The 19,713-nt window shown below is 46.4% G+C and overlaps 1 protein-coding gene and 1 non-coding gene across 2 annotated transcripts in view; both read right to left on the bottom strand.

The window, feature by feature from the left end:
* LOC142575034 (neprilysin-1-like) overlaps positions 1–19,713 on the bottom strand; it is a 622,756-nt gene that overhangs the window by 59,538 nt on the left and 543,505 nt on the right. The window lies entirely within an intron of this gene.
* TRNAS-CGA (transfer RNA serine (anticodon CGA)) lies at positions 1,857–1,929 on the bottom strand. Its single transcript has one exon. It is a non-coding gene; the product is annotated as a tRNA-Ser (tRNA).

Consider the following 19,713-nt stretch of genomic DNA (forward strand, 5'->3'; position numbering starts at 1 on the left):
GAAGATATCGCTTGTACTGCACTTGCCGAGCATGCGCATACATCCGGTCCGGGCATCACACTGATTGGGACAACGCGGCAATTTTAGCCAAAGAATGATATCGGACAACATGGCTTCTTCTTCAGTCATCCTTCATCGGGACTATGACCCGAGCAGCAGGAAGCATGCCAATCATCTATAATCAGTCATTACGTCACAAACTAAGCCTTTAAAATGCGACTACTCGTCTTGTCCGCTCATTGTGAACAAGGAACCCGTACGGGTTCCGAAAGGTCTTTGTTTTCGTTGGACTTGGTCAGTGACTGCAAACCTTTTTTCATAACATATACGTGCAGGGAAAGTACAATCTGCGACCGTCAACCGCGGGTTCCCTATCTCCCTCCCTCTGTCTGCCAGTAACGTTGTCGTCTGTAGACGCTCGACGCGTTAGGGGCCATAAACTCGTAAAAATGATCGTTCGAGAATGCCGCTCATGCCTTCGCAGCGTGTACCCACGTCCACCATCGCACACGTTTTCTCGCACTTTTCCCCGGCTGTTAGCTTAAGAGGAAGCTTTAGCTCGGGCCCAACTCCGACGCGGCCTATTCAAACACATGTAAAACGCAAAAACGTTTTTATGAGGTAACCCCTCGACCGATTTTGATGAAATTTGTTGCATTTGAAAGAGAAAGTTAAATTCTAGTGACTGTTGAAGCGGAATTTCGATTTAGGGCTTCAATTTTCTTAAAACGTTTTTCAAATATTTGACCGTTTGAAAAAGAATAGAAGCACGAAGTTTACAAATTCATAGCTCTGCATCAGGAACTGATATCGCGGTTCTGTAAACGGCATCCATTAGATCATTCAAAGCGGAGAAATTCAGTATGTCATTTTACATCTTACGTGAATGTGTTACGTTGGTTACAATGGTATTGCAAAAGTTGTATTTCCCTATGATTAAATTTTTTTATATTTATGTGTAACATATCAATTTTGTCCGCTTTAGATGTACTATTAGATGCAATTCACAGAATTGTATTATCGTTTCTAGTGGTTGAGTTACAGAGTTGTAAACTTGATAGTTTCGTTTTTTGAAAATTTTCGATTTTTTTCAATTCTTAACAAAAAATTGACGACCTAACTCAAAAATTCGAAAGCAACAGTCACCAGATTTTAAGTTTGTCTTTTAAATGCAACAAACCTCGTCAAATTTGGTGCAGTTGTTGCCGAGAAAAACGAATTCTCCTTTTACATGTATTTAGATAGGAGCACTCGAGCTAAAGCTTCCTCTTAAGCAGTATACTCCTCCTATCGAAGCATACGTTCATCAAACTTTCAAGGGCGGTGGAGATTTTGCGTGCTGCCTGCTGTCGAGGAGGCACTTACTATGTCTTGAGTAAAAGCACGGACGTCATCTGGCAAAGATCCGAGCATCCACAAACATGACTATAATCGCCAGCGTATGAAACCCGATATTGCGAGTGCTGTTTCTCCGCAGCACATATCACGCTTCAAAACGAGCTAGAGAGAGTAACTGAAAGCACACGAGTTGCTCATGAATCTGGACGGCTCTTATCTTAATGCGGTTCTTGTTTCAGTGATTCCCGGTGCAAGTAATGCGGTCCCTGTTTCAGTGATTCCCAGTTCAAGATTTGCATACAGTCGTCAGTAGATGAAAGAAGATATGGCGAGCGCTGTTTATCCGCGGCCCATATTGTGACGTGGCGAAACGTACCACGGCGAATTACCTGAAAGCACACGATGGGAAGCCAACAAACACCGACACCAAGGACAACATAGGGGAAATTACTTGTGCTTAATAAATGGAATGATGAAACATTAAATAAATGGAAATTAAAGTGGATAAAAACACAACTTGCCGCAGGTGGGAACCGAACCCACAACCTTCGCATTTCGCGTGCGATGCTCTACCAATTGAGCTACCGCGGCGCTGTTTCCCCATCCACTTTCTTGGGTATTTATGTGTACTAGTAAACTCTGGGAGTGTTAGCCAGCGTCACCACTCACAGACCTTGGCGGCGGACGTGGAACGTCCTTGTTGCCGAAGGCGTCACGAGAACGTGATCTTTTTGGGTGAAGGCAACTGGTCAATAAACCCACATATGCTACCTGAAGGCATGCCTTCGGCAGACGTTCAAGGCGCCAAGTAGTTCACTCACACTCACAGACCTTGGCGGCGGACGTGGAACGTCCTTGTTGCCTTCGGCAACAAGGACGTTCTACGTCCGCCGCCAAGGTCTGTGAGTGGTGACGCTGGCTAACACTCCCAGAGTTTACTAGTACACATAAATACCCAAGAAAGTGGATGGGGAAACAGCGCCGCGGTAGCTCAATTGGTAGAGCATCGCACGCGAGATGCGGAGGTTGTGGGTTCGGTTCCCACCTGCAGCAAGTTGTTTTTTCATCCACTTTAATTTCCATTTATTTATTGTTTCTTCATTCCATTTATTAAGCACAAGTAATTTCCCCTATGTTGTCCTTGGTGTCAGTGTTTGTTGGCTTCCCATGATATGACTAATAAAAATCGGGCCCCTCGGTTAACCCCCTTTCTTCTCGTTTACTGAAAGCACACGAGTTGCACATGAATCGGAACCCCTGTTAACCTAATAGCGCAGTCACATATCAGCGATTCTCGGTAGACTAACATTAAGCACGGAATCTGTTTGAGAGGAAGCTTTAGCTCGGGCTCAACTCCGACGCGGCCTATTCAAATACATGTAAAACGCAAGAACGTTTTTCTGAGATAACCCCTGGACCGATTTTAATGAAATTTGTTGCATTTGAGAGATAAAATTAAATTCTAGTGACTGTTGGACGCGAAATTTCGATTTAGAGCTTGTATTTGTTAAAAGTATTTTCAAATATTCTACCGCTTGAAAAAAATAGAAGCACGACATTTACAAATTCATAGCTCTGCATCAAGAAGAGATATCGCGGTTCTGTAAACGGGACGCGTTCGATCATTAAAAGCGGACAAATTCGGTATGTCATTTTACATCTTACGTGAATTTGTTACGTTGGTTACAAGGGTTCTGCAAAAGCTGTATTTACATATTATTAAGTTTTTTTTATTCATGTGTAACATATCAAGTTTGTCCGCTTTAGATGTACTATTAAGTGCAATTCACAGAACTGCTATATCATTTTTTGTTGTTAGGTTACAGAGTTGTAAACTTGATCGGTTCGTTTTTTGAAAGTTTTCGATTTTCGCCAATTTTTAATAAAATATTAACGACCTAACTCAAAAGTTAGAAACAAACAGTCACTAGATTTTATGTTTTTTCTTTGAAATGCAACAGAACGCGTCAAATTTGGGGCCGTGGCTGCCGAGAAAAACGGGATTCTCCTTTTACATGTATTTAGATAGGAGCACCCGAGCTAAAGCTTTCTTACGGTAACTTTGTCGCGTTTCATTCGTTGACGAGTGTACGCACAAGGACGAACTTGCGTACACAGCCGCTTGCGAGCCGGATGTTCACATCACGTGGTTTACAGTCTAGCGCATACAGCGCCGCCTTCTGTTTCGTGTTTTAGTTGTCTTCGATAAATCTGGCGTTACTTTTTCCAAAGTAGCAAGTTTATATCCGTATTTCATGCGTCGCTCGCTCTTTTATTTACCGAGTGCGGTCACGTGGCCCAAGTCATGTAATGCGAAGAAGCCGCCACTAAGGCACTGGTAAAGAGGTTCACACAGCTAAACAAATATGATGATAACAGCGCGCCGTACACGGCACCTCCACAGCTTGGCAACTTCTGTATTTGGAAAAATTCACACAGAAGTGCTCCTGAAGTTGGTACCATCATTTCTATGCAATATTTCACAGAGCTTTTTACTTTCTCATTCATGTTTGTAGAGTGCGCCATACATGTTGTGTTAGGCGCCTTTACTGTACTGTCTACAGCGAGGTGTTCTAAGAATAGCTACCCCTGGCACATGTCAAAATATTCTGTTCATTGTAAAGCAGAAATATACCATTGTTCAAATATTAAAACGTGCTTATTTCGTAATCAGGTAATCTTCAAGTGTTCCAGGAAAAGTGCGTTGAACATGTACCTGTTGCTGATGTTGCACTGGTTCTAGCTCTTGCAAGCATGAATCATGCTTTCATTCATAGTTATGGTTCTAATAGAATATAGCAGACCTCTCTGCAAGTGTGCTCCTGCCAGGAGCATAATAATACAGTAACTCTAATGTCAGATCAATTGTGCTCGCTATCTTGTTTTCCATTTGCCTTGCGTACTTTCAATGCAATGTGACAACGATGCCTAGAACTGAGCGGAAAACGATAGCTTGTGTTTTATCTCAGCCCTGAATATTGCATAAATTTTGCCAATCAATTCGACTTCAGAGGGCACCATGTCAAGGCCAATGGAAGCCAACGGCATACCTTCTGGTGCAAGAGGGGCGACATTGGCGCTTGATGTTGTGATGACCCTAATATGGGGCAAAGGTTCGTGTACTCAATGGTTCGGTTAGTTCTCTTAGGCGGAGCCTCCGAGAACCCAATTGAGGACAAAGCCGTTGGTTTGAGCACACACACAAAGACTTTTAATCAAACTAAAAAGAGGCATAAAGCAAATAGAATTAAATGGAAAGCATGCCTAAAACAAACACTCAAGAAGACATTGCGGCAAAGAACACACATAAGGCTTGCATGTGGTTAACGGGTGCGCGAGTCCGGGCTTGCCACGAGTGCAGGGACGCGTAACAGTCTCGACGCGGCGACGCGGCGACAACCTGGCGAAAGGAGTGGCGCCGGTCTCACCATAGGTCGCGGCGTAAGCTGACCGACCGGGCGACCGGAGCGCGCCAGCTCTGGCTAGGCGAGGTAAAGCGGGCGGCTTGGTGGCAGAAGTAGACGGCGGCGGCGTTCTGGCCGGGCAGCTGGATGTAGAGCTCGGGCCCGTAGCCCGACTGCTCTTGCCCTGCCCACGGGCACAGAAGCCCGAACACTGGCCTCGGGCAGCAGGCGGCACGACAGACGGGGGTGGCGTTCTGGCCGGGCAGCTGGCGTAGAACTCGGGCCCGAAGCCCGACTGTTCTCGTCTCGCCCACGGGCGCAGAAGCTCGAACGCCGGCCTCTGGAACTTTAATGCTGCTGCCATCCGCCAGGACAAGCTTAGCGGTGGTACCTGTCAGAGCCTTGTCTGGTACGTGGGAACGACGCACGACCAGCGTGTTGCTTCCCGCATCTCGAAAGACTGACGCGGTCTGTCCGAAGACGACGCCCTTTAGCACTGGCATCTTGCGCGCTACAGTCCCTGTGTGGGTATTCACCGTGCTAGTTACGTCTTCTTGTTCAACGACTGCTGTGTTGGAATCTTCCAGGCATTCTCCTGGCGACAATAGGCAAGACGTCTTCTTTGGTGGACTGTTTTTCTTGGTGCAGGCCTTGACATCATGCCCGGGCTTATGGCAATATCCGCAGTACGGTTGCCTCAGCTTAGATCGGCAGTAAGACGCCCCATGACCCAGCTTTCCACTTACGAAACATCGCATTGGAACTTTCTCGGATGAGCTTCCAGGTTTCTCTGTATGGTTAATGCCTTCCGATTTCTGCCGGAACACTAACAAATTGGGCTGTCTCTGAGCCTCTAAGAAATTATCGGCAGCTTCGGCCATGTCATCGAGCTGGCGGTAGCTCTTCTCGCGCAGGAAGAGTCCTAACCGATGATGACAGTTGTTCAGAAACTGCTCCGTCACCACCAGGTTACGAAGTGCCAAATACTCCTTTTCGGTTTTTGACATTTCCACCCACCGATGAAAGAAACTCAGTCGCCTAGTTGCGTACTGCTTTCCAGTTTCGCCATCTTGGGGTTTGCTCTGTCGGAATTTCTCCCGATAGCCTTCCGCCGTAAACCGAAAACGCTGGAGCAACGCCAACTTGGCTTTATCGCAGTCAAAGGGCTCTTCCGGAGACAGACGTCCAAAGACTTTCAGAGCTTCTCCGCTCAAGCATAAACTTAGAGCCGTGGCCCATTTGTCTCTAGGCCATTCTTGTCCGGTGGCGACGCTTTCGAACCTTTTTAAATAGGCATCCAAGGCTTTCGTTGAATCCCGGCATCAAACTGTGAGGATTCACGCTGAATGGGGCACTCCCTCCTGGCCCTCGGTCAGCTGTCCTTGCAGCGTCCGTTGCCGCCATTTGGAGGCGCAACTGAAGCGTTCGCTCCTCCAGTTCTAGCTGCCGTTGGCTCGTCTCGCCACGATTGCCCTCAGCTTCCGCGACTTTAAGTCGTAACTGTAAATTTTTCTCCTCTAATACAAGTTCCTGCTTTTTAGCCTCGCGCTCCGCTGCCCGCTCTTCTCGCTCCGCTGCTCGCTCTTCTCGCGCCCGCGCTTCCTGCTCGTTCAACCATGCCCTCAACTCCGCACCTTCTAGGCCCATGCGTTCGGCTAAGGCTAACAAGTCTCGTGTGCTAGCCATAGTTCCTAGCCGCTAAAATAAAAAATATCCAAACGAACGGCTTTGTCCTGTCGTGGACGCCAATTTGTGATGACCCTAATATGGGGCAAAGGTTCGTGTACTCAATGGTTCGGTTAGTTCTCTTAGGCGGAGCCTCCGAGAACCCAATTGAGGACAAAGCCGTTCGTTTGAATATTATTTATTCTAGCGGCTAGGAACTATGGCTAGCGCACGAGACTTGTTAGCCTTAGGCGAGCGCATGGGCCTAGAAGGTGCGGAGTTGAGGGCATGGTTGAACGAGCAGGAAGCGCGGGCGCGAGAAGAGCGGGCAGTGGCATTGAAGTTCCCGAGGCCAAGGTTGAAATTAATTCACGTTATTTTTCTGGTACAGCGATTGTAAAGTGTATGACGGCTCCTCTATACGATGTTATTATCGGAAATGTACCAGGCTCACGAGAACCTCATGATCCAGATAAGACCTGGACAAAAAGACTGAAGGAGCCCATCGAAGATGGTATAGCAAGTGGGAAAAGAACCAAGGGAGAAGACCATTCCCCGGATGCTTTGCTGGTCGGCATCAAGAGTCGAGACCAACAGCCGAAAACATCCGCGATCAATATCAGCGCCTTGAAAATAACCAGGAAGGATCTTACCACAACCCAGAACGAAGATAAGACCTTAGAGTCTTGCAGGAACAAAGTGGGTCAAGTGTTCCAAGGCAAAAGATTGACATCCTACTCATTCGAAGTAGTAAAGGGAGTGCTGTATCGTCATTGCCGGCTACCCTCGGGCAAAACGACCCAACAAGTGGTAGTACCCCAAAAATTGCGTGGCCAAGTGTTCACTTTGGCACACGAAAGCCTGATGGCAGGACACCAAGGAATAAAAAAAACGATCGATCGTGTTCGAGAATCCTTCTACTGGCCAGGAGTCCAAGAAGCAGTGAGAAGATACGTACGCTTTTGTGACACTTGCCAGCGAACGTATCCTAAGAGCAAGGTGGGCAAGGCACCTCTTGGTCTCTTGCCTTTAATAGACACTCCATTTGAAAGAGTGGCGGTGGACATAATTGGACCCTTAAAGCCTACTTCAAATAAGGGTAACCGATACATACTGACCCTGGTGGACTTCGCTACCCGATATCCAGATGCGATAGCTTTGCCGTCGATCGATTCGGCTACGGTGGCCGAAGGACTGATAGAAATGTTTTCTCGCATTGGGTTTCCACGTGAGATACTGTGCGATCAGGCCACCTGTTTCACGTCGGACCTAATGAGAGAGATAAATGACTTGCTGGCCATCAAACATCTAAGCTCGACGCCGTACCATCCCGTGTGTAATGGTTTGGTGGAGCGATTTAATGGCACGTTGAAACAAATGCTACGCAAGATGTGCCAAGAAGAACCAAAGTCATGGGACCGATTACTAGCACCCCTCTTGTTTGCGTATCGTGAAGTGCCTCAAGCCAGCATGGGGTTCTCTCTTTTCGAGTTGATCTACGGTCGACACGTCCGAGGCCCACTCAGTCTACTTAAGGAACTATGGACAGGAGACCACCTATGCGAAGAAATCAAGACCACATACGGGTATGTCTTGGATCTCCGAGATCGTCTGGAAAAGACACTACGGTTGGCACAAGAGAGCTTGTCGCGATCTAAAACGACCGAGAAAAATTACTACGACCGGGGAAGCAAGATACGCCAGCTGAAAGTTGGTGACCGTGCCCTTATCCTGCTTCCAACGACGGCCAACAAACTGTTGATGCATTGGAAAGGGCCTTTCTTGGTTACAGGAAAGAAAAGCAACTTTGATTACTGGTTGGATTTGGGAGATACCACAAAACTGTTCCATATTAACATGCTGAAGCGCTATAAAGAGCGTGAACCGGAAAGTTCCCCACAGTCAGCATCATTCATCGTGGTGGAGGAGGGCGAGACAGACACCCCTATACCTACCTTCACAACAAATGAGGGCCCGGGTACACAAGCAATTAAGCTTGGCGATGACCTTCAAGAAGATCAACGTGCAGCACTTCGCAGGCTTCTAGCCACCCACAAAGCTGTCTTTTCCGAAATACCCGGAAAAACCAACTTATTGGAGTGTCGTCTTCAGCTCACAACTTCTGAACCAATTAACACTCTGCAATATCCATTACCCCTCGCAATGAAAGAGGTGGTCGAGAAAGAAGTGCAAGGTATGTTGCAGCTTGGGGTGATCGAACAATCCGACTCGCCTTACAACTCTCCCTTGGTGCTGGTAAAGAAGCCCGACAAGAGCTACCGTGCTTGCATCGATTTCCGTTGCATCAATGATGTTCTGGTTTCCGACGCAGAACCTATACCGAAGACGGACGTGATCTTCGCTGAGGTAGGGACAAAAAGATTATTTTCCAAATTTGACCTCACCAAAGGATATTGGCAGGTCCCACTGGACAGAAGCTCACGGCTAAAAACGGCATTTTCCACCCAATCCGGATACTATCATTTCCTCTACATGCCTTTTGGGATCAAGACAGCATCCGCAGTGTTTACTCGATTAATGAGAATTCTTCTCCAGGGAATCCCCAACGTAGTTCATTACATCGATGACGTTCTCATCGCTACGGCAACCTGGGAGGAACATATAGAAACCCTGCATTGTCTGTTGAAAAGGATCCGAGAAGCCGGATTGACAATCAAGCCTCAGAAGTGCGAAGTCGGCGTAACATCGATAGTTTTCCTGGGTCATCGAATAGGAGGCGGGACAATTCATCCAGTGGAAAGCACGATCGCAAAGATTGCTCAAGCTCCCCGACCCGATACTAAGAGACAACTGCGTTCCTTCCTTGGATTGGCGGGATACTACCGCAATTTGATACCTCACTATGCAGAGAAGGCACAGCCTCTGACGGAAATGACAAAGAAAAGGGAAAAGAACAAGATATGTTGGAACACCGAGAGAGAAGCCGCCTTTGAAGCACTAAAGCAAGCGCTAGCATCTGGACCCATAGTAAAGGCTCCTGACCTTAAAAGAGTGTTCACACTACGCAGCGACGCCTCTGACGCCTGCATTGGTGCAGTCCTTATGCAGGAGCACGATGGAGTTTTACACCCCGTATCATATGCCAGTCGTCAACTATTGCCTCGAGAGCAGAACTACTCGGCAATAGAGCGAGAATGCCTAGCCTTAGTTTGGGCTATAGAAAAGTTCCATATATTTTTATATGGCACACACTTCATAGTTCAAACTGATCATCAACCATTACAATATTTATCACGGGCGAAACACCTAAATAGCAGAGTCTGCGATGGAGCTTAGCACTACAAGAATATACCTTTCATGTAGAACATATCAAGGGATCTGAGAATGTTGGGGCTGACTACATGAGTAGAATACAAGAGGGTCTACAAACCTACGCCTCTTGATGTGACCGTTACCATAGCAAGGGGTTATCTTCACAATGCCATGCTGTTAGCCTTTGACGCTACCATTTTTTACTTGGTGTGCTTTCTTTGAATGTGTTTTCCTTTAATGTCTTTTATCTGCGTGCTCAGTGAACTGTGCGTTGGAACCATACAGCGCAATCTCGAGGACAGATCATGACTGTAGTGTTGTGCGCAATCTCGTGGACAGATCATGACTGTAGTGTTGTGCGCAATCTCGTGGACAGACCATGACTGTAGTGTTGTGAACTATGTCGCGCACTGGGCGGCAGTTATTCTTCAGAAAAACTTGTTAAAAAGGGAGCTTGTGTGATGTGTGGTGCGCGACATGGTGCGATGATCGGGACGGCCAGGAGCAGACGACACAGAGTGCACGCGCGCCGAGGCGGATTCCATGCTGGAAGAAGGAAAACAACGACGCCGAAGAGCGTCCGGCACGAGAACGCGCGGCGCATGAAAAACAACAAAAAGAAAAAGAAACCAATTAGAAAAGACCACGGGGCGTAAGGCAGCCAATGCGAGAATGCCAAATCGGCCAGATCAGAAGAAAAAGCCTGGTGCGCTGGCAGAACGAGAGGACACGCAAGGAGACGCAGGGGAGACGCCAGGAGAGTTCCAGGAAGCAACGGCAGGAGGAGGTCAACCACCGGAGCGGGCGTTGAAGACGGGCCGTCGGGTTCCCGACCCGAGCCCACCAGGACTTCACCCGACCGGGGCCTCCTGCCAACCTGTTCCTGTGCGTCGCCCGTCTACCTGAAAGGGCCGCCAGCTCCTCAAGGCCGGTGAGCTTCTGCGCCAGTGGGCAGGACGAGAACAGTCGGGCTTCGGGCCCGAGTTCTAAGCCAGCTGCCCGGCCAGAACGCCGCCCTCGTCTGTCGTGCCGCCTGCTGCCCGAGGCCGGCGTTCGAGCTTCTGCGCCCGTGGGCGAGACAAGAGCAGTCGGGCTACGGGCCCAAGCTCTACGCCAGCTGCCCGGCCAGAACGCCGCCGCGGTCTACTCGCGCCACCAAGCCGCCTGCTTTTCCTCGCCTGGCCAGAGCTGCCGCGCTCCGGTCGCCCGGTCGGTCAACATACACCGCGACCTCTGGTGAGACCGGCGCCCCTCCTTTCGCCAGCTTGTCGCCGCGTCGAGACTGTTAGCGTCCCCGCCCTCGTGGCAAGCCCGGACTCGCGCACCCGTTAACCACATGCAAGCCCTATGTGTGTTCTTTGCCGCAATGTCTTCTTGAGTGTTTATTTTAGGTATGCTTTCTATTTTCTTCTATTTGCTTTATGCCTCTTTTTAGTTTGATTAAAAGTCTTTGTGTGTGTGTTCAAACCAACGGCTTTGTCCTCAATTGGGTTCTCGCAGGCTGCGCCTAAGAGAACCAACCGAACCATTGAGCACACGAACCTTTGCCCCATATTAGAGGCATCACAGATGTCTCCACTAAAAGCAAGGAACAGACCTGGAAAGGAACCTCCCGAGCGTGAAGACAACATTGTTCTGCATGACATTCAATTCAGCTGGACTACACGCAACCCAACTACATTTGACAAAGCCATATGAGCGTCCACCACGCCTATAAGAACGATAAACGCTAAAAGAATACTTGTTCTCTATACTTCCCAGAGACAGGCAGGCCATGTCAAAATATTTTCTTACAGCTTCTTCAAGATGATTGCAGCCCAACCTGACCTGCTGAAACTTCCAACACTGTTACCATAACCACTTACAACCCGTAACACGATATTTGCATCCGCCAACTCGCAGAACGTAGAATTTATTTGATTTGTATGATTCTCTTGAAGTCAGTATGTACCAGCAGCCCAGAAAAGGCATTTCTCGAGGTGTAGCGCGCAATATGCAAGTCGAAACAGCCGAATCGCTAGTGGAAGCACTGCACTCGGAAACATTCATGATCCTAGCAGCCAAATGCCAACGGCACTGCATTTGGTGCTTTGAAAGCCAAATGGCGCTGCTCACTTTACCGATGCCTAGGAGTCATCGTATTGCTAAGTACTGCGGCTGGTTGACACCTGTGGCACCGTACGAACCCAGAATGTTGCAGTGCTTTAGATGCCACGGGACTGGTAATAAAAAGACATATGCATTCGCCCACCTGTTTGCGCAAAGTTGGGCACAGAACACGAACCTGAAGCCTGCCCGACCTAGGCTTCTCGTACGTTTCTGGGGGCCCAAAATACCCCGGAAAGGCTTGTCGCAAAAAAGAACTGAAGACACACACGGTGCAGCGGCCGCGTAGCCGATTACTGTGCAGTCGTATTCCAGCTACCACAAATGCGAATACGCCGGACGAGAGTCAAATGACTATGCTGCCCAATACAGACAGAACAAGCTGCTCGCACAAGGAAGAAATTGCTATGACGTTTACATTAAGAATGAAGGGCTACACGCAAGCAGTGTCTGGATAATGAAAATGAAAACGTGGTCACCGCAGTACATTGAGACATCGCAGATAAATGATGGTGGATTATGTCAAATAGCTGAGAGTGACCTTAGCAGACGTATTAATGAAATTGAGCAGCTATAGAAGCAGCAAGGTGATCACTGCACACCTCCTTGCACTTGAAGATGAGCAGCAAGGGAGGAAGTGGACTTTAAGCTGCAGGAGAAAACCAGAAGAGGTGGGAAAAGCAGGCAGCAGCGGCAGTCATCCACCCTTATGTCTAAGAATTGTCATAATAGCTGCGCATCCTGCAAGTGTGCTTCTTCAGTGCCCTAAAAAGTGAAACACAGGAAGAAGTCGCAACACAATAGGCTGCTCCAGTCAACAGCTACCGTCCACTGAGGGCAGTGCTCCCTCGGGTCAAATTCTGCATAACGAAATAACAATTAAAGCCATATCACTCCTGTATGCCAAGCAGGCTCTCATGGAACAAGGAAAACTAGTTAAAAGTTCACAGTCAACAGCGCACAATTCACATTCAACAACAATAACAATACCAGCAGCAACTACAGATGATGGCAGTGGGCATGTACCAGCATGGCAAGCTCCTCCACATCCTAAATAAAAAATCATAGTCATCTTCTCTCAAGAATCTTTTCCTGACATTCTGAAAGACTGCAAAATCAACAACCCCAACAATGCTCCGTTGCTAGCCTCCCTCAATTGTTCTACGTGGCTGGTACTCTAGACCGTATGCAGTGTAAGCTGTAGCTTGAGCGTTAGTACGACCGAATGAGGTCAGTTGTTACGGCAAGAAGGCCAACCCATTGTCCCGCTGCTCCAAGATAACAGAGGCATAGCGCCAAACATACACGGGTACAAAGGCCAAATCGAAGTGGCTACAGAGCATCGGGCACAGTGAAGAAAGGCACCAACTGGGCAGGCTCAAACAGCCATCTTGATTTCCACAGACACTCCGCACATATAATTGAACATTATTATATATAGCACCTATTTTCAAAAAGTTATGGCGGTGGACTGCAGGCTAAGGCAGTGAAAGGAAGCCGTTTTGGCATTGGTGTACCTCTGTACCAAAACCAGGCACCGTACCCGCGCCGAGTTCACTTGGCTATAACATCTTCAAATTCGATTTCCCCGGCACAGAATACTACGTTGAGGTTAGCCCAATGCACATCAACCACATTGGGGATGGAAAGACGTACGGCCAAGAGGATGCCACCTTGACGAAGCAGACACCACAGACCTCAAATAAACAAATGACACCGACTATCCGAACTGTCACACCCTCCATTCAAACCAGAAGGACACTACACTTACCTAACATGGGCAACCGTGGCCTTCATCCAGAGTGTCAGTGCGACTCTACCCCAAGAGGCAGCGACCATTATCTGATCTATATAACACTTGATGTTGGGTGAAAATGTGCTACATTCACAAAATCATGGTTTTAGGCTTGGAGCATTTCCGTTACGCACTTCAGTCTGCAGAATGTGAAGGTGTTGAAGAATAGCTAGCAATGCGCATTCTTCACATGGTGCAAAGAGCGACATGCGAACTAGAGCTTACTGGGACAACATCCAACCCTGAAAAGCACCTGCTGCGACTAAAGGGTGAGCAAGCCAAGCTGCGTACCGCCTACTTAAATTATGGCCACACGCAACGAACGTGATCAATGTTCTGTGCAAGACTGAGCAGGCAAGATGTCAAGCTAAGCAACTTGCTATATACTAGTAGATGGACCGCCGTTTGCCCAATGAATGCATAGTTCTCACTAAGCTGTGAAACACATTATCGGCTATAATGGGATGAACGAAATACTGTACGTAATACTATTAAAAATGATGGGAGATCTTCAGTGCACATCGGATGAAATTGACGAACAAGCTGCAAGTGCTTTCCCCAACCACCCCACAGCGACCGACCGTTATGAGACATATACGCACCTTAAGAAGCACGTACCGAGGAAGGAATCGAAAGCCTCTTTACGATGGCAGAACCTGTTGTTGCTTTTGAGCATGTCAACACTTAAAGCGCACCTGGCGAAGATGGAGTAATTTTGCAGATGTTGGGGGATCTTGCGCAAACGAATAAGCAAGCACTACTGCTTGTAATAAATGAACTCTGGAATATTGCAATTCCCCACAGAGTGGAAACAGACGGTCACGATGTCATTACCAAAACAAGGCAGGAAACCTGACACACAGCCAGCCTTTCATTAATCTCGCTCACACTGATAGCGTGCAAATTGACTCAAGGAATGTGCCTCGCGAGGTTTAACTACCATCTGGAGAATGCAAGACTATTTCCACGTGTGTGCCAGACTGGTTTCTGGCCAAACGTTGGCATGTGCGACAATAGCGTCTATATGCATCAAAGGATCGTCAATACTAGCCACTTCAAGGGAAGTATATCTGGGAAGAAAGATATCTGTCGAGCCAAGACGGATGTTCAGCACAGTCTGCAAAGAAGAGGTACTGGCGGCCTTTCTTGAAGCCTGCCCAGGTATTAGGCTTACCAGTGTTGTCAAAGCCTCTTATGCAACCGCACGTTTGAAATATAAAGTGACAGTAAACAGCCAAACACTTACCATGTGCTCAGGTGGAAATGCAAGTAAAACCCGGACCAGCACTTTTGATCGCAGGGGGGGTTTGCTGCTGAGTTAAGAAAGTGACTTAACAGTTGGTGATAATTTATACCAAATACAAGTATGTGCAGTATGTATATATACTGTTAAGCCAAAACAAATGCATTTTCTCCAACTCAATATCAAAAGCTCATTTTTTCAAGATGGCACTCATGCGCTTTAGGTAAGTGGGGACAGGGTTATATAAAGCTGCATAGGCAAAATTATACAACTAGATAAAGCTGTTAAGCGTAATGTTTTTTGCGCTAAATTCTTGCTCGTTAAACTCATTTGAGATCATTAAATGTAGCACCAAGGTATTAGAGTGCTAGCAGAACAAAGGCATGTATTGTGCCAGTCTTCCTTTTTACAGCAATAGCTGCTATGGGCTCACTCCGTTGGTTGTTCTGATGCCTACTGGAGTTGTCACTCGAATTCCCAAATTTCTTGTTGGAATCTTGCAAATAAAGAAACTTCTAGTTGTGCCGTGGGGATTCGAACTTACGACGAAAATGCTGGCAGCCCAATCCACATTTCCGCCAGTCTGATGAAGATACAGCCGTGGTGAATACTAATCCTGGAGAGCGTGATATAGCCAACAGGTGCCACGATTGGCTAACCCCTGCTCAATGTCTGCGTGCTCTATATAGAGCTGCCATCCACTCCTTCAGGTTCTGACTTGTGAAGGCAGTTACATGTATAATATTTTCCTACACGTGATGACATTGATCGGGTGCATCTGCTTCATTAATCTTCTAGTGCTTGGCTTCTTATATTTACTAGATGAGGCTGTTGGTGTTTTGTTTTTCTCAAGCACAGGGCAATGGGTACACTCTAAAAACAGTTGCACCCTTTGGGATGTATATTTGCCACAAAACAATAATCGTCATCTGTCTTACCCGCATTTCCTTTCTTTAACGCTGCCAGCCCGGTACTTCCAAGTAACGAACGGCGTGCGCATTATCAGCATGACAGACCATTGTCGACAGGAAAGTAACGAGCGCAGCATTTTCAAGAAAGGAAATGCGGACAAGACAGATGCCGATTATTGTTTTTGTGGCAAATATACACTACAAAGTGTGTAAACTTTCTTTAGAGAGTAGCAGCTAGCAATGGGTAGCCTATATATCGATTTGACAAAACCAAAAGGAATTTAGCAGTAAGAAGGTAAAGGGTTGTTTTGGTAGAGACAAGTAGCTAAGTCCGGATAGCAAAGAGGAGGAACAAAAGCCGAGTCTTTCCACTTCATCACTGGGAGGCACAACTTCCACAAACAAATATGACTCGCACTTCACTTCTCCTAATGAGATTACTGACTTGCATTGGCAAATGTTCATTCTAACAAACACCGCGTGAAGCAAGCTTACTGCGCATATCGCACCAGCTATTGCGTCAGACTTCGCATTATGAGTGAAACTGCAATTTTCTTTATGTCACAACGTGCCCAATTTTGCGTTCTGCAGTAGGATGTGAGCAGTGCTAATAAGGTGCGCAAATACTTGTGAATAGTAGTAGAGAACAAAAAATAAATGCAAGAAAACAGCGGCTTTCTTTGTGTAGATTATGCATACACGTGGTGCTGTAATGACCATTTTTTCCATATCTGCTAAACCCTTCTAAACAAGAAAAGCTTACACACAATTATTGTGCAAAGTCAGACCACAACTTGACCACAGGTATTGTTGGTAAGAAAGGCATATTTATTTGGTGACATTTTCCCTGCTATTGCGCTTCCTTTCCTGTTCTGCATTGCAGGTCCCTTAAGAAATGATGAAAAAGTTTGAGAATTTTAATCACTCAGACTTATCGAAACCTTTTTTGGGTTGCTTGTTCTTGGTTTCAGACTCGGCACAATGCATTTATGTCATGCCTTCCATGTTTCTTGCTTTTGTATTTGTTTCAGTTCTTTCATGGAGAGGGGATGTTAACATTGTGTATCTTTTACACCATGTCAAATATGTGGTGCCATATATTGTTCTTGAATGGAGTCTTGGATTTTCATTCTGTACAATATAATGTTGGTTTTCTGTGTCGAAGGCCGTTTTCCATTTGAGTGTCATTGTAGCACTTTGCTAAGTATTGCTTCTGTTACCTAAGCTTGAAAGTTTGCTAAGCACTGCTAGTGGCATTTGTGAGTCACGTGTGCGCACTTGTGTGACATTCTATTTTTCAATAAAAGAAAGCGCACGGCTTGTCTTTGTCGTTTCGAATTAAAATTTGTTACCTATTTTTGCTTTTTTGTTTTATTTTAGATTAGGAATAAATACCATAGTTGACATCACTTAACCATATTGCACACAGTATAGATCATATCTACTTTAATTATATGGCCACCATAAATATGATAGGTAAAAGTTAATAATTCAAGAATAGCGCCTTTGCATCGTGGCGCAGCCATGAATTGTGGCTATAAGGTACCAGCGCTGCAAATAGCACTGCTTGTGCAGATATTCTTCAACTCTAAAGGCACTACTTCCCAACATAATTGTTCTTATCTGTATTTGTAAAGCTCCAGTTCCTGTTGACAACACACATCTGGTGGAAGAGTGGCTTGCAGTTGCAGTTGGAGCCAATAAATAGCCAAAGTTATGCCCGTTTTCAAGTTATTAGCAAGTTAGTAAAGACAGTCGTTTTTATAGTGGCCTGTTTGCCCACTGTAGAAGCCGCTGCAGGATGTTAGGATCTCGTATACACCTTCAGCTTTGCAGGGGGCACAGCATCTGGCTCATAGTTTGTCACACGTCGTGTTTTTAGGGCAAGTTGAGTTTACTCACTTGCAAAGGGTGAATCAAGCTTGTTGGATATGAAGTAAACCACCTGCACACTCAGTGGCATTCTTCATTTTGTATGACATATATGTCATAGCGACCTTTGCTTTATGCACTTCTTGTGCGGCAGCGGTCTTTTGCTTTTGAAACTTGCTCAGGATACCTTTCAATAAGCTGGACAGGGATAGCTCTGAAAATCCAGCAGTTCATTGTTGCAATTATCATGCGAAGCTTTATACAGTATTATGAGGCCGTGAATAAACAAGGGTATTCGTCAAGGTTTTATAGCATGACACGAGATTGGAGCAACCTGATGTTTGGCACTTTTTTGATCGCATGCTATAGGTTCAGCAGACGTGGCCATGGTTGAAGTGCAGCATGAGGTCAAGGAAACAAGAAATATTTATGAGCAGCACCCTCGTAAAGGAGAGGCTGGGAAAACTAACGGGAAGCCTGTCGAATATATGGTTGACCATGTTGCTGACTTCATCAGGCATATTTAACAGTGATAGGCGGGCTAGTTGGTGGTCCATATTGGAATGCATCATGTAACCGCGCAAACAACAAGGGACAAAGAAGGAAACACACAAGACATCCGCGCCTGTCTTGTGTGTTTCCTTCTTTGTCCTTTGTTGTTTGCGCGGTTACATGATGCATTCCTTCAGCAGGCAAAGTGTGAAACAAGAGAAGGAAGTCATCAACAGATAAGAAAGCTTTTACATATAGACATCGTGCTCAATTTGTCAGGCAGGTCTCTGTCATGAGACGCCAACAGGTCTTAGTGCGCAGGCTGTGCACGACCAACTATATATGCCTCTGTTCAAACAAAGAACTGCTCGTTGTAACTGACGAGGATGCAGCGGACAAAAAAAAACTGCAGCTCCGTTAATGTGATTTCACTGATATCAACAGTGTTTTGTAAGTGTGTATTGCCATATTCCCCAATGTTTTCTTGGGTGACATCAGCAAAGACCAGTTTGAGGCAAGGGGTGAGAGACGTTTTTACAAGCTAAATATGGATACGTGCATAAAGAGCACATTGCGTCCGAAAAGTGGGCACTTCACCGGAGCATTGGACATGAAACAGATTGCTTACAGTGAGCAAAGACAAGCTTTTCTGATACTAAACACCCAACTTTGTTGCCATGTAACAACCCTTGAAACAATCCCTTTAAAAGAGGAAATCATATTTGTGCATCTGTAAAGAGGGCAGACAGGCAAAGCCCCTTCAACAATGCTGCCAGCTTCAAAAGGCCCACTTCGCACATCCTGAATGCTTCGTTCTTAGCCTTTGCTGGGTGCAAGCATTCTACTGTCGAAAAGTTGTCATTGAGAGAACTGTTGGTATAGTGGCAATACAATTCCGAAGCGATTGCAACAACCCTCTCTTCCTAGTTGGTCTGGAGGCTCACGGTGCTCATGAAGTGACACCATGAGACAAGCAAGGTGACTGGATGCCTCCAAACACTGTTCACTGTTCTGTTACACTGTTCTGTTAGTAACAACCATGAAACCTGAAACCAACAATCTCAAGTTCGGCACTCACGTGGTTACTGTGGAAGATGCATAATAAAGATAAGCACAAAAGGAGGAAACAAAAGGGAAAGGAATAAGCACCACTTAACACTTAGTATTGTGGCAGTCCACCTCTTTCGTTTATTTCATCTGGTCGTGATATATATTTTGTTACTATAGATAGGCATGAACTCCTGTTCACAGCTTACTGCAGAGAGCATAGGTGATGTTTCCCAGCTCAATCAATGTCTGCTTTTTATATACACTATGCACTGGCTCAAGAGGCTCGATATACTGCCATGGAAACTTCTAGTAGAAAAGGTGCCTGGAAGAAAAAAGGCTGTGCTGCAACCATACTGGCAACATCTTGTCCTCTTATTAAAAATTGTGCTTCCATATCAACTTCAGCCCTCCAAATTAAAGTACCGGCGCACTTATGAATCAATTATCAAAAAGCATTTGCAATTCAGCCAAAAGCATTGCCATGAACCCGCATTGTGCTCCTGAGTTGAAGGTGAATAACGAGTTCCATAATAGCGAATGTGCTTTAATGAGCTTCCCCGCGAT

This window comes from Dermacentor variabilis, chromosome 3 (genome assembly GCF_050947875.1).
Source record: "Dermacentor variabilis isolate Ectoservices chromosome 3, ASM5094787v1, whole genome shotgun sequence".
NCBI classification, from domain to species: domain Eukaryota; kingdom Metazoa; phylum Arthropoda; class Arachnida; order Ixodida; family Ixodidae; genus Dermacentor; species Dermacentor variabilis.